The sequence below is a fragment of the Schistocerca serialis genome, chromosome 4, assembly GCF_023864345.2.
Source record: "Schistocerca serialis cubense isolate TAMUIC-IGC-003099 chromosome 4, iqSchSeri2.2, whole genome shotgun sequence".
In the NCBI taxonomy this organism is placed as follows: Eukaryota; Metazoa; Arthropoda; class Insecta; order Orthoptera; family Acrididae; genus Schistocerca; species Schistocerca serialis.
In genome coordinates, this window is record NC_064641.1 from 374,327,483 (window position 1) to 374,342,938 (window position 15,456).

Sequence of the window (15,456 nt, forward strand, 5' to 3'; positions counted from 1 at the left end):
GTAAAACGGTTGTCCTGCGTCTCATTTCTGATTTCCCGCTTCCTTTTATTTGTCGGCTGCAGAGGCTTGGAGCTTTTATTCAAACCGTACTCCGGTTGGTAACATCGGCGAAGAAAATCCCCTATTCCTGTTTGTGACGCAAGCGAGCTAAGTCCCCGCTGCGAGAAGACGTGTCTTTGTGCGTTGCGGTCCGAGTACGCTCTTGCGGGCTGCGGCTCTGAAGAGTGCAGCCGTGCTCAGACGTCACTTCGCTGAAAGGCGGGAAGCGGCCGTTGGCGGGCGGGTGTCAGCTCGCTTCCCTGCGGGGGACGCTGATCGCGTTTAGCAGCGGCAGGTGCTCCCAGCTGCGCAGCGGCTGGCGCTGACATGGGGAGATAATCCTGCTGTAAAAGCCTGCAGGTACGCCGCCTGCTGCTGCTTCCTGGGTGACGTGTTGCGCGGACAACTACGGTACAGCGCTTCGTTGTATAATCAAAAAATGTCCAACGTTGCCTGCCATCCACTGCCACTTGCTGTCTACATTTCACATGTATGCCCTGGGGCGTGCTGTCAGACATACCAGTCCAGGCAGCGAAGCTCTCATTACTTATAAACTCGCTTTGAACGACTAAATGCCACTCTCACGGTTCGTGATAGGCAGCACCAGATGCGTACTTCCGACACGACACTACATAATTAAGAACCCGCACACCTGGCTAATAATTATACCGTGCTGCTCCGCTGTATCTTCAGACACATTCACATGTGGACAATCGAGAAAAACGAAAGAAACACCATGTTTACAACATTTACACACCAACAGCATGCATTACGTTTGTCTTTGTTGTGAGTGAAGCTCCACCTTTCCCACATTGTTTACAGAATGCTCCAAAACACCGGATAATGTACATGGGACAGCGAGTTGGAAAGCGATTATGCGGTGCATGATGGGTGTTTCGGCATGAACAAAAACTACACATGACAAAATTTATTCGCAACACATAAATTATGATTTACACTCCTTAAAAGACACACTTGACACGGTAAACCATCTTAATACGTGTAGACAGTCCAAAATTAATCAGGTATTACAATAACCGGGTTACCTTTTCCTATTAATCTATTAATTACTTTTTTAATGACAACTGTACCAAATAGCAGTGAGTTACGCTTCTTTCCCACAGAGGTTTTTTTTTCCTTAAGAAAATAGGTCTACCTAAAGCCGAGCACGCAACTAACCTTGCCCGCAACAGAATTTACGTTCAGTTAATCAAATTTGAATCTCTCAAACTGCCTTCAGAGTACATAAAAGAAATCTTTACACAAGTACATCAGTAACATGAATCAAAATTAACAAAATGTTTTCCTTAATGACGCAAGCCACAGCTGCGATTTGTACTAACAATTTTTTATTGTTAATTCAACCCCACAGCCATGGGGGCTAATACTAAGATATAATAATAACAGCACTCTCATAGTTACTACATCTGACCAGTTCTGTGCAACTATTACTTACCAACAATCATCACAATTTAGAACTAACTAAAATCTTTTATTGCATAGCTTTTACACGTGACAGCACCAAATACATAAAAATCTCGTAATGTTAAAGTGCCACAGAACAGTTTAACAATAATTTACATCGTCCAGGAGAATATAACCTATTACACACAACAACCACCAATATGTAAAAATCCCTTAATACTAATGTGCCACAGGATACACAGTAGTGTACTACATCCATCAGGGCAGAATCTGTTAATGACAACCCCAACAGCTCAACAATAATTTGCTTCGTCCAGCAGGCTAGAAGCCTGTTACAAACGATAAATACAAATGCGCAAAAATTCTTTAATGTTAATTTTCCACGGATTAGGTTCACAGTGATGTTTTACACCGAATAGGGCACAACCTGCTTTGCATTACACGAAACGGGATCGCAGTAAGTTCAACTGGAATCTCTATAGAGAATCAATTCAACACGTTAACCGTCAAGAAACCCAGAAACAAACTGAATCATTCTCGCAGATTAAAATTGTGTGTCGGACCGATACTCGAAATCAGCTCTTCTGCGAAGCGCTTCTTCGAAGTTTGGAAGGTAGGAGATGAGGTACTGGCGGAAGTAAAGCTGTGAAGATGGGGCGCGGTTCGTGCTTGGTTAGCTCAGTTGGTAGAGCACTAGCCCGCGAAAGGCAAAAACCTGATTTCGAGTCTCGCTACGGCACAAAGTTTTAATCTACTACGAAGTTTTATATCAGCGTACGATCCGCTGCAGAGTGAAAATTTCATTAAAGAGACAAATTATCTGCGCCAGTGTCTGGCAGGAAGCACTTTACACTCGTAGCAAGACCAGACTGAACAATTTAGTGGAATGCCATCTAACATGTCTCATCATCGTTCGGTGCCTTGCTCCAACAAAACACTCTTAAACACGAAGACTCCAGCCAGCCGCTGATTAGTCAGACATCGGATTCTCGCTACTGAAATTCACCACTGTCCACTAGCTAACACACCGGCGTGCGCGTAACCTTCAAACCTCGCTTCTGTCCATACTCGTCACAACCGCAGCCACTTACTCTCCTCGATCCACAAACACACAGAGGAAGTTTCATGGAAAACGTTGTAAAAAATTAGTGTTTGGTATTTTCTCTACTATGAGACCTTACAGGATATATTTGTGGGATAATAATGTAAGTACATACATTGTAATATAAGATAAAACCAAATTATCGTATTTTTATTACATTCTACATTAAAGTAGCTACAATGCTATGTATTATTCTTATGATACCTTACATTCTAGTTCATATGAGCAATCTGTTTCTATTAACGACTCCTATTCATTATTTTCAGCTTGAGGGATCTGCCTAATCCATCCTTCGCTTGAGAGCAGCACATGAAAAGTCTCTTTTAGAAAAGGTTTAATGGTTTTCTGTGGCTTCGGTGTCATACTGGTTATTAATGGATCGGATGTCAGTACCAGTCTGTTTATTACGTCCAGGTGGAATTATTCTCGTGCTGGCCGGTGTGGCCGAGCGCGAGCGGTTCTAGGCGCTTCAGTCTGGAACCGCGCGACCGCTACGGTCGCAGGTTCGAATCCTGCCTCGGGCATGGATGTGTGTGATGTCAGTAGATTAGTTAGGTGTAAGTAGTTCTAAGTTCTATTGGACTGATGACCTCAGATGTTAAGTCCCATAGTGCTCAGAGTCGTTTGAATGATTCTGGTGACAATTTCCTGGAAATCGTTTGTCTATACAGAGCTTATTGTGAGCCTTGGCTACTTCTTCGAATAAACTGCCATTGCGCAAGAGGGAATGTTCAATGACAGTTGGACCATCTACGAAAATCTTGTGCGATGGGAGACAAATCATGCAGTGGATAGATATTAATATACAGTCCTGCTATTTCAAACACATAAGAAGCAAATCTGTCTATGTCTGCCTTACTCCACTGGAAATATCTTCTAGGACAACCCTGTAGCATCTCATTGCTGATGCAGTGTCTGTTTCTGCATTACAGACCTCTGCGGTAATCATAGTCAACAGCAATGTGTTTTTATGAAGAAATCACCATCGGTCCTTGCAGTTTTTATTTCTCGTAATGATTAAATTTGCCGGTTGATACAGCAAATTTCTTCATCAGTAACATCAGCTGTTGCGTGAATAAATATCATTCCAATTGTTCGGCAATAGCGAGGTTATGACTATGTAGGATTTATCCAAACAGTTAGGTCTTTATTCGTGTCACTAATAAGTTGGAGAGGCACTAAAAATTACGGAAACATGTTCGCGTCAGAATCATAGTTGCCTTCAGGTTTTGGTTTCTACTGAATTCGCTGTGAACCATCACAGCCACATCTGTAAATATGTTATGTTCCAATGCATTTATGCCATCATTTTGGAAACCCATTTCGAACCTCCTACATACAATATTAATCGCTCATTTGAGTGATTAGGCAAGGCTTGAAGTTGAATCTCCTCAGATGTGGCAGTTACCTGATAGAATTCAGTCACAGTGTACCCCTGAATTTCAGCCTCTTGGAGAACATTGTACCTGGAATGGACCTCCTTGTCATCTCTTCAAAACATTCCGTATTTCTTGAAACTTCCTGGCAGATTAAAACTGTGTGCCCGACCGAGACTCGAACTCGGGACCTTTGCCTTTCACGGGCAAGTGCTCTACCAACTGAGCTACCGAAGCACGACCCACGGCCGGTACTCACAGCTTTACTTCAGCCAGTACCTCGTCTCCTACCTTCCAAACTTTACAGAAGCTCTCCTGCGAACCTTCTGTAAAGTTTGGACGGTAGGAGACGGGGTACTGGCTGAAGTAAAGCTGTGAGTACCGGGCGTGAGTCGTGCTTCGGTAGCTCAGTTGGTAGAGCACTTGCCCGTGAAAGGCAAAGGTCCCGAGTTCGAGTCTCGGTCGAGCACACAGTTTTAATCTGCCAGGAAGTTTCATATCAGCGCACACTCCGCTGCAGAGTGAAAATCTCATTCTGGATTCCGTATTTCTTCCTTGTCAGTGAGGTTTCCACAAATATTGACTAGACTCGGATGTGTGAAAGTAGATTTTGCGTTTGTAATTCTTTACAACTCCGATCTAATAAATGTCTATATTTAGCTCCTCTTGTAGGAGATGAAATAATATCTGTAACCACTTTGGAACTTTCAACATTTCCAGATTTTAGGAGGTTCACCTGACGGGCATACGCTGATTGTCTCTCTCCAAAATTGTTTCTCAATAGCTGTATCTTACGCCTTTTACATCGTTACCTTAAGTGTACTAACGATTTCGAGGGCCTACCAACTCGATTTGGTAACACGGAATTTTAATGGTAATTTGCAGCCAGTTAGGGCTATTTTTAAGAAGGTACTTAAAACTTTGTGAAAAGCAAGCCATCGTCTCTTTAATTGTGACGTTACATATAACAGTTTATGTTTAAAGACTTTCTGTTCTTCATCAGGACAGTTAGGATCTCATAATATATAATTTTCCATAACGTTTTCTCTTTTTACAAACTCTTTTTCAGAACATCTCTTCATAAGGTCATAGAGGCCTCTTCTTGTAATTTTGACTTTCGAAGGGCCTAGGGTAAAAACAAAACACTTTCAGAATTCATTTAGGAGATGACATTGTTTATACCTGACAACTCATTAATTTATGTAAAATAATGGTACAAAATCAAACTGCGGTATTCAGCAGCTACCTTCATTAATGTCCAGTACAGGAATGATTTTTCACCACGTTGTATTAAAGAGTATGCGGGAACCACCCTGAACTATGACAAAAATAATGATTGCTAATATAACTAATAAGTATTATGAATGAAAATAATTATTAGTAACGGTACATATCCGCATTTTCGGGATCAATATTGCTTTTAACCACATTTTTAGTAAAATCATAACTGGACACATTCACAAACGCGGGAGTGATTGCAAGCAAGTAGAGAAGCCTCAAGCCAGGCACACCCATAGATAACCTAGTTCCACACTGTACCGTGGTGTTCAGTTCCTCTCACTTCAGCGAGTACTTCCTTTCTCGTAAACGGATACTTCGACTCTCTGTCTATCCAGCTGCAGCTACCTCTAGAGGGCTTTGGTCGAGTTTCCTCTGGGTCAGAGAGGCTCCTAGCAGCCACCAGCGCCGAGTTCTTACATTTCTGGGCTCGATAGCTGGTGTGATGGCTCAATAAAAACATTCTTTATCCCACACTCTATACTCCCAACACTCAGATTTTTGTCCTCATCACTAGTTTCAGTAACATTCCTCCCGAGCCATTTCAGGTACTAATTATTTAACGCTTCACTGTCTGTGTATAGGTTAAATGTTACTAGTAAATAAATGGTAATGAGACAATGCATTAGCTAAACTTCGAGAATCCTGTATCATCTACAGCCAATGGACATGAATTTTAAATTCCTTCAAACCAGATCTAGGCATGCTGAAAGGAAGAAAACTTGGTGACTTAATCAGGTGTCACTTTGACAACAGACGCATTACCGTACTCAGAAAGTAAACCATGCAACTGCGTTGCAGTTTAGCTGACCGAAACTGGATCGCTTTTGCTCAGTATTAATTCTTGTAAATACGTACTCCCATGGGACGAGGCACCTAATGTTGCGGAGTAGCCGAGCGGTTCTAGGCGCTACAGTCTGGAACCGCGCGCCCGCTACTGTCGCAGGTTCGAATCCCGCCTCGGGCATGGATGTGTGTGATGTCCTTAGGTTAGTAAGGTTTAATTAGTTCTAAATTCTAGGGGACTGATGACCTCAGAAGTTAAGTCCCACAGTGCTCAGAGCCATTTGAACCATTTGAACCTAATGTCGACGTGGACGGGAATTATCATCCAACCTCACGAGAGACAGCGCCGACGCACACTGGGAGAGTCAGTTGACGTGAACTGCGCCCTCAACGCTCTGCAGCTACCGTTGTCGGTTTTATTTGGCACTCAAATCGTACAGTTTATTAACGGAAATAGACGCTCTTAGAATGGCTGCGACAGTCGCAGGAGAACGAAGAAATTTACTAAGATGATTCTGGGCTCGTCGACGGCTCGAACAGAGAATCATTTGTACAGGAACACTACATAACGCTGTACAACGACCTGAGATATACACTGGTGGCAGTTATTCATTAATTCAATTGAAGCTTCCTACCATTTTCGGTTTTAAATTGGATACAGTTAAGATGTAGTGTCATCAGTTTCCGCATGCATAATATCCATATTCTCGATATTGCTTTGGTTACCAACACTCTGAAATTAAGAACCTAGATTAGATTCTTTATTTTGCTCTAATGGGAGAAGAGATTGTTTCGAAGCTGTTCACCATCACTGAAAAAGTTAGTTCCAAGCAAGATACGAACATGAGCCAGTCCATAAATCCAGAGAGAGGTATATACGCTGAAGAGCCACAGAAACTGGTACACTTGCCTAATATCGTGTAGACCCATGCCTAATATCGTGTAGAACCCCCGCGAGCTCGCAGAAGTGCCGCAACACGACATGGCACTGATTCCACTAATTTCTGAAATAGTGCTGGAGTGAATTTAAACGATTAATCTCTCAGGGCTGTCCATAAATCCGTAAGAGTACGAGGATGTGAGGATCTCTTCTGAACAGCACTTTACAAGGCATCCCAGATATGCTCAATAATGTTCATGTCTGCGGAGTTTGGGGGCCAGCGGAAATGTTTAAACTCAGGAGAGCTTTCCTGGAACCACTCTGCAGCAATTCTGGACGGGTGGGGTGTCGCATCGTCCTGCTGGAATTGCCCAAGTCTGTCGGAATGCACAATGGACATGAATGGATACGCGTGATCAGACGGGATGCTTACGTACGTGCCACCTGTCAGAGTCGGATCTAGACGTATCAGAGGTCCCATATCACTCCAACTGCACGCGTCCCACACCATTATAGAGACTCCACCAGCTAGAACAGCCCCTGCTGACATGCACGTCCATCCAATCGATACAATTCGAAACGGGATTCGTCCGACCAGGCAACATGTTTCCATTCATCAGTAGTCCAATGTCGATGTCGATGGGCCCAGGCGAGGCGTAGAGCTTTGTGTCGTGGAGTCATCAAGGGTACACGAGAGCCCATATCGATGATGTTTCATTGAACGGTTTGCACGCTGACACTTGCTGATGGCCCAGCACTCAAATCTGCAGCAATTTGCGGAAGGGTAGCCCTTCTGTCACGTTGAACGATTCTCTTCAGTCGTCGTTCCTGTTCTTGCAGGGTCTTTTTGTGGCCGCAGCCGATGTTGGAGATCAGACGCTTTTACCGGGTTCCTGATACTCATGGTACACTCGTGAAATGGTCGTGCGGGATAATGTCCACTTCACCGCTACCTCGAAGATGACGTGTCCTATCGCCCGTGCGCGGATTATAAAACGACGTTCAAACTCACTTAAATCTTGATACCCTGCCATCGTAGCAGCAGAAACGGATCTAACAACTACGACAGACACATCTTGTCTTATATAGGCGTTGCCGACCACAGCACCGTACTCTGCCTGTTTACAAATCTCTGTGTTTGAATACGCATCTTCGGCGCTTCAGTATAAATTTTACGGAAGGTTTCATGCTGGTAAACACCGCCAGCGAGTAGCTCCTGTTTGTATTCAGTCATAAACTGCCAATCACGTTGAGATTTCTGGTCATTGGGGAAACATTGCAGTCGTTGGCCATTGCTCAAGATATGCAGCAAATACATTGTTTATAATAAATAACATGAACTTTTGAGATAATATATTTTGGGAAAGATTGGTGAAAAACTTGGGAACAGCACATGAACCTGCAACCTTCCTTTCCACACTCAAAATCTCATAGCGCCATCAACTGCCCTACAGTTTCGGTCTAGCAATAAGCCTTGCGTATGTACTATAATCTGTCTAAACATTATGGTGCATACTGTTGGAATATTTATTGTGCATTGCACTGAAACGGTATACTTTCACAGCAGACAAGTTATAACGCTAAAAACAACTACTGGGAGCCTTTACCTATCGATATGTATATTTCTGCCATTTTGTTGTGAGGAATGGCACGTTTCGAGAGATCTCAAATATGCTAATTCTCTGAAATAGCTTACATTCACACAACTTACTATGTGAGAGAGAAAACCCACCAAATACGGTTTTTGACGTCATACAGTACGGCGACTCCTATTTACTGGTTGTCACCTAAAACGATGTTGTCGCATATCACTGTCCACATTCCTCTCCAAAAGCCAATAGTTTGGAGTGCCACGTTCTTAATTTCACGCTCCGTAGTGCAGTGGATCGTAGAGTTCTACAATGTGACGTCAGTAGTTCCTCGACCAGGTTCGTTTTCAAGACCCATGAGAAGAGGAATTAATGCATTCAGATGCAGTACTTTAGCGTGACTCATAAAGACTTCAGGGATCATCATGCCTTTTAAAGTACGTATACAAATGTTATTTCAATGTGTAGAAATATGTTCGAGGCTGGAGTCTGTGCTGAAAAGTAACGCTTTCGAATTAGTTCTGTGAAAACTTTTAACCATTATTAAATAAAACAAAATTTGTTAACGTTCTACATCTTTATTCCTCATGTCTACGTATTTATCTATCAGCATAGTCACCCCGATGATGAACACATTTTTCCCAACGAGAGACCAGTTTGTTGATACCGTCGCTGCAGATGGTTTGACTTCGTTGACGGGCCCAGAACCTCAACTCTGCCTGCACCGCTTCATCAGTATCAGGGTGAAGGCGTCGAAAGTGTTCTTTAAGTTCTGGTAACAAATGAAAATCGGATGGGGTCAAATCAGGACTGTACGGAGGATAATCGACGAAAGTGAGACCAAGGTATCGGACTGTTGTGGATGTCGCAGCGTTTGTGAGCGGTCTGATACTGTCACGGTGAAGGAAAACGTGCTCCACACGTGACCAACCTCTTCGAGTTCGTGCTTTAATTTTCTAAGGAACTCACAGTGCCCTGAAGGGTCTATGGTGGTGCCATTCGGCATGAATTCCAAATGCACCAGACATTGAAGACTCCAGTACAATATGAGCATAATTTTGCCTGCTGAGGATATGATCTTGAACTTTTTTGTGTCAGTGACCCTTTGTGACGGAACGCCATCGAGCTGTCTTATTTTCGGTGCCAAATGGGTGATCCTAGCTCCCATCGTCCGTCACAATGCTTTACATGAAACGCATTCGCAGTTACGAATATGAACAACATCAGCTTTACAAGGGAATGGCGACAGTTGCAAATTTGTGCAGGAGCAGAACTCGGCCCTGGGTTTCCTACTTTGCGCGAGCGGTCGCGTTCACCGTTTTGGCTATCCGTGCACGACTCACGACCAGACCGAAACTTCCATATGTCGTCGTTCCTGCGTCACAACCTGTACTCGTACGTACATTATGTGACTCCCGTATACGGGAGGACATTTTAATTGAAAGTTGCTTCCTTGTACCGGCGGATAAGTACGATATTGCGGTGCCTGTGTTGCTAAGAAGAGCGATTCAATGTTCCTTAGGACTCGTATGCATGTTCGAAGGAACTGGCACTGCGGCCACTGCAGCCGTTATGAATCGTACAAAATATCGTGTCGCGATGTTGTTAAGGAACCTGTCACCCTCAGGCTCAAAACCAGAATGAAACAGCTTACAGATGCCCAGTCTCCTCTGTTTCACGTCAGGAGCGAGCATTCGAGCCGCTCACAATGCTCACACTTTTCTGTACCGCATTTCAGCAGTGATGGCCTGTACACGCTATAATGATAAGTCACGCTCACCTCAGACCTGTGTCTGTCTTATCCGATAACTACACTCCTGGAAATTGAAATAAGAACACCGTGAATTCATTGTCCCAGGAAGGGGAAACTTTTTTGACACATTCCTGGGGTCAGATACATCACATGATCACACTGACAGAACCACAGGCACATAGACACAGGCAACAGAGCATGCACAATGTCGGCACTAGTACAGTGTATATCCACCTTTCGCAGCAATGCAGGCTGCTATTCTCCCATGGAGACGATCGTAGAGATGCTGGATGTAGTCCTGTGGAACGGCTTGCCGTGCCATTTCCACCTGGCGCCTCAGTTGGACCAGCGTTCGTGCTGGACGTGCAGACCGCGTGAGACGACGCTTCATCCAGTCCCAAACATGCTCAATGGGGGACAGATCCGGAGATCTTGCTGGCCAGGGTAGTTGACTTACACCTTCTAGAGCACGTTGGGTGGCACGGGATACATGCGGAAGTGCATTGTCCTGTTGGAGCAGAGAGTTCCCTTGCCGGTCTAGGAATGGTAGAACGATGGGTTCGATGACGGTTTGGATGTACCGTGCACTTTTCAGTGTCCCCTCGACGATCACCAGTGGTGTATGGCCAGTGTAGGAGATCGCTCCCCACACCATGATGCCGGGTAATGGCCCTGTGTGCCTCGGTCGTATGCAGTCCTGATTGTGGCGCTCACCTGCACGGCGCCAAACACGCATACGACCATCATTGGCACCAAGGCAGAAGCGACTCTCATCGCTGAAGACGACACGTCTCCATTCGTCTATCCATTCACGCCTGTCGCGACACCACTGGAGGCGGGCTGCACGATGTTGGGGCGTGAGCGGAAGACGGCCTAACGGTGTGCGGGACCGTAGCCCAGCTTCATGGAGACGGTTGCGAATGGTCCTCGCCAATACCCCAGGAGCAACAGTGTCCCTGATTTGCTGGGAAGTGGCGGTGTGGTCCCCTACGGCACTGCGTAGAATCCAACGGTCTTGGCGTGCATCCGTGCGTCGCTGCGGTCTGATCCCAGGTCGACGGGCACGTGCACCTTCCGCCGACCACTGGCGACAACATCGATGTACTGTGGAGACCTCACGCCCCACGTGTTGAGCAATTCGGCGGTACGTCCACCCAGCCTCCTGCATGCCCACTATACGCCCTCACTCAAAGTCCGTCAACTGCACATACGGTTCACGTCCACGCTGTCGCGGCATGCTACCAGTGTTAAAGACTGCGATGGAGCTCCGTATGCCACGGCAAACTGGCTGACACTGACGGCGGCGGTGCACAAATGCTGCGCAGCTAGCGCCATTCGACGGCCAACACCGCGGTTCCTGGTGTGTCCGCTGTGCTGTGCGTGTGATCATTGCTTGTACAGCCCTCTCGCAGTGTCCGGAGCAAGTATGGTGGGTCTGACACACCGGAGTCAATGTGTTCATTTTTCCATTTCCAGGAGTGTATTTTTGGTGAGTTCATGAAACAAATCCGGTGAGTCTCGTCGGTTGCCGAAAGCGGCATCCACTGCGATCTCTGTCACACACGTTGAGGTTAGCACTACCGTTCCATTCCTTACGATCATGAACAACCCAATATCGCGGGCCGGAGTGCCCGTGCGGTTATAGGCGCTACAGTCTGGAGCCGAGCGACCGCTACGGTCGCAGGTTCCAATCCTGCCTCGGGCATGGATGTGTGTGATGTCCTTAGGCCAGTTAGGTTTAATTAGTTCTATGTTCTAGGCGACTGATGACCACAGAAGTTAAGTAGAATAGTGCTCAGAGCCACACCCAATGTCGCACATTACTAATTTAGATACAATAATCAACGTACACAGCTTTCATTCTTCCATGGATTTCAATTCGAGGGATGTTGTCTGCTGTTAGAAACACCATTAAAATATGCTGACTTTCACGCATCGACATAGCTCCGTTACACGCCGTCATGTTACACGCTTCTATTTAGAGCCCTCTAGCGACAGGTCTTGCAACTTGGGTTATCGAAGCTAGAGAGTCGACGGATTAATATGCATGACATGCATACCTCAACCGATTGTAACAAAATGGTTCAAATGGCTCTGAGCACTATGGGACCTAACTTCTGAGGTCATTAGTCCCCTAGAACTTAGAACTACTTAAACCTAACTAACCTAAGGACATCACGCACATCCCTGCCCGAGGCAGAATTCGAACCAGCGACCGTAGCGGTCACGCGGTTCCAGACTGAAGCGCCTAGAACCGCACGGTCACACCGTCCGGCGATAGTAACAGAAGAAACAATTCGGAGGCATTGCTTTTCAGCACTCCTTTGCACAATTTTCAACGAGAAACAGCCGTTCGTCATACCCTTACAGCTGACCTACAATTAAACGTAGAACACGAAAAAAAAGTTGGACTTTACTTCTTTGTGTACAATGGGAACTTTTACCACACTGTTAGAAGGAAATGCTGTTGTCTTTTGAGGGTGGGGTTGGGATGGGAGGGATAGAGGAGGGCAGTGTCGCCATAGCCGAGTTCGCTAATGCATGCCATGTGTTGATGCTCGATTCTGAATTGCGGTAGAACAATTGGATTATGAGTGACGAAGATCCGAAAAACCTGCCTCTGGACCAAATTTCCTGGATTAAATCCGTAAGCTCTGCACATTGTCTCATTCCGCTTGTGCGTGTGACAGTTGTGATAGTGACCCATCCGTCAAATAGTGACGATAAGTCCAGTGAGCCCGTTCATGCCATTCCAAAGCTGTAGGCAATATGCCATCACTGTATTTCACCCTCTGAAATCATCATCTTGTGACAGTCGATATGGTCTTCTTCCAGTAGAGGCAGCTAAACGGCAAACAGGTCCATGTAACCTACTTCGATCACTGGTCGCCAGCTCCAGTGGACCAAAACATGTATATTCTATGGGATTACAGATATCGTTGAGGTCAACATGCAGACCATATTTGTTTTCCCCATGTATCGGAACAGAGGAGAGCAGTAAAATCTTATTAACTATCAAGTAACGTCAAAAGGGTTTTATAGTTCGTAGTTTTACACCATTTTACCGCAGCTCGTGGTCGTGTGCTAGCGTTCTCGCTTCCCGCGCCCGGGTTCCCGGGTTCGATTCCCGGCGGGGTTAGGGATTTTCTCTGCCTCGTGATGACTGGGTGTTGTGCGCTGTCCTTAGGTCAGTTAGGTTTAAGTAGTTCTAAGTTCTATGGGACTGATGACCATAGATGTTAAGTCCCATAGTGCTCAGAGCCATTTGAACCATTTGAACACCATTAGATATTACAAAAATAACGAGAAGAGTGAAAGAGACAATGTAGTGTCAACAAAGATTCGGTCATCGTTACACAGTCGTATTTAAGGCGTAGTAATCCTAGGAACGCAGTAAAGGAGATTAATACATGTACAGAGATATAGTTATACAATGTTGTTTGATATCGATGAATTGTGGATGTTATTCTACTGAATTTCTGTGTGCAATCCATGTATACTCTGCATGGTTGTGAATTTCCTCCTTTGCGTTAGAGTGCTATTTTTCTTGTTGTGACAGTTCTCTGCCAATCAGCTTTCTAATTAAAGGAACGATGAAGTCGGAACGTGATGGGATTTCGAGAGAACTACCAGGTGTCTGTAACTTTGCTGGGAGCTACTCTTACTCATCGAAATTAGGTGGTTTCAGATGCTTTATATTGAAGACTGGAGCATTCGAGAGAATACGACTGGTAAGCGATTCTGTGACCATTATTCTATATATTGTGGTCAAACATGTTGCAGCCTCTCACATATGCCTCGTGAAGTGACTGCAATGAAAAAATTAGGGGCTAATACGAAGGTTTCTACAGAGAGACAATCATCAGCAGAAATTCCATCTTTTGTTGTCTGGATGAATAAGAGGACTCATTCTTCCATGAATTCCCTGTGCCGTTAAATGGATGAAGAAAGACTACCTATATGCCGCCGTAAGAGCAGTAGTTTTTGGTATCTTACCTTCGTTGACCTTATGGGAAATGTACATTCGCGGCAGTAGAATCTTTCTGTGGTCAGCTTCAAATGCCAGTTCTCAATAGCGTTCCTCGATAAGAATATCGTCTCCCCGACAGGGATTGCCATGTGAGTTCTTGAAGCATCCACCCACTAATTTGGCGTGAGCCAACAGGAACACATTGATAGGTATCTGTTCTGAAGGGAACCTAGGTCTGCAGAAACGTACACGTTTGCGATGTGGCGGTCAATAGATATGTAGCTTGCTATTGCTCACTGTGTCAGCCTTTGTCAGATATTTCGAAAACACATCTCCTACCGTTTCACTTTGCAGGAGGGATAAAAGGAAGAATACTGTTCAACACCCCGGTATTTACTGCACGAGCAGCAACAAGAAGTTGTAGATTAGCCTGGCCTTTGGCAACTGGCGGTTTCTCCGCTGGCCAGCTCTTCACGTACACAATACAGTCGGTAGATGGCGCTGGAATAGAACGGATGTGATCAGTCAGTTTCCTTTTTTTGTCTTGATGTTCAGGTAAGGTAAAGGCAGTACACTCGTAAAATATGTCGTATGATATATTTTCCATGTTTATGTAGGCTAGGACGTGACTTGCCGCTCGTTAATTCATTCTCAAAAGATGTTGCTACATAAGACTTAAAAATAGAGTGCAGGATGTTACAGGTGCAGTGGGACTGTGGGTCGCTGTTCTAATACCTTATTTTCCTCCCAACAGCAACTATTTACCTGTAGATCAGGAAGAGGCTACTTGCTTGTACATAAGTGATAACTTGTTATCATATCATTAATTTGCATTCAGGGTCGTTGGCTAGACTGGCTGTGTCAAGTCTCCAGTGCAATATTAACAGCGAAAATATGCACTCCACACCTAGTATTTACTGACGAAAGTGGGTGGAGCTATTGTCTAGTACTTGATCAGTGACGACGCAAGTTGTTTAAATAAAAAAATTGTTTATTTAATTGTTCTCGCTGTGTACAAAATAAAAAAGACGTACAACCATGATATCCAGCATCCCAGCAGAGAGTGAATCATTTTCCCATCAGTTTCCAGATAGGGGTGGGAGTGGAGAGGAGAGATGAGGGGTGTGGGAGGGAAGGGAGCGGAGGGGTCTAGGAGTTCCCTGAGGGGGACCTATGTGCCGATAGGGAAAATCCATGAAATCATCAGGGCGGGCAATTGATTGATCAATTCATTAATTTCCTTAACTGGTTCGATATC

At 45.0% G+C, this 15,456-nt stretch overlaps 2 non-coding genes across 2 annotated transcripts; one reads left to right on the top strand and one right to left on the bottom strand.

Annotated features, from left to right (window-relative positions):
• Window positions 1–4,105: 4,105 nt before the first annotated feature.
• Window positions 4,106–4,180, bottom strand: Trnas-uga (transfer RNA serine (anticodon UGA)). Its single transcript has one exon. It is a non-coding gene; the product is annotated as a tRNA-Ser (tRNA).
• Window positions 4,181–4,337: 157 nt separating this feature from the next.
• Window positions 4,338–4,412, top strand: Trnas-uga (transfer RNA serine (anticodon UGA)). The gene has a single exon. It is a non-coding gene; the product is annotated as a tRNA-Ser (tRNA).
• The last annotated feature ends 11,044 nt before the right edge of the window (window positions 4,413–15,456 follow it).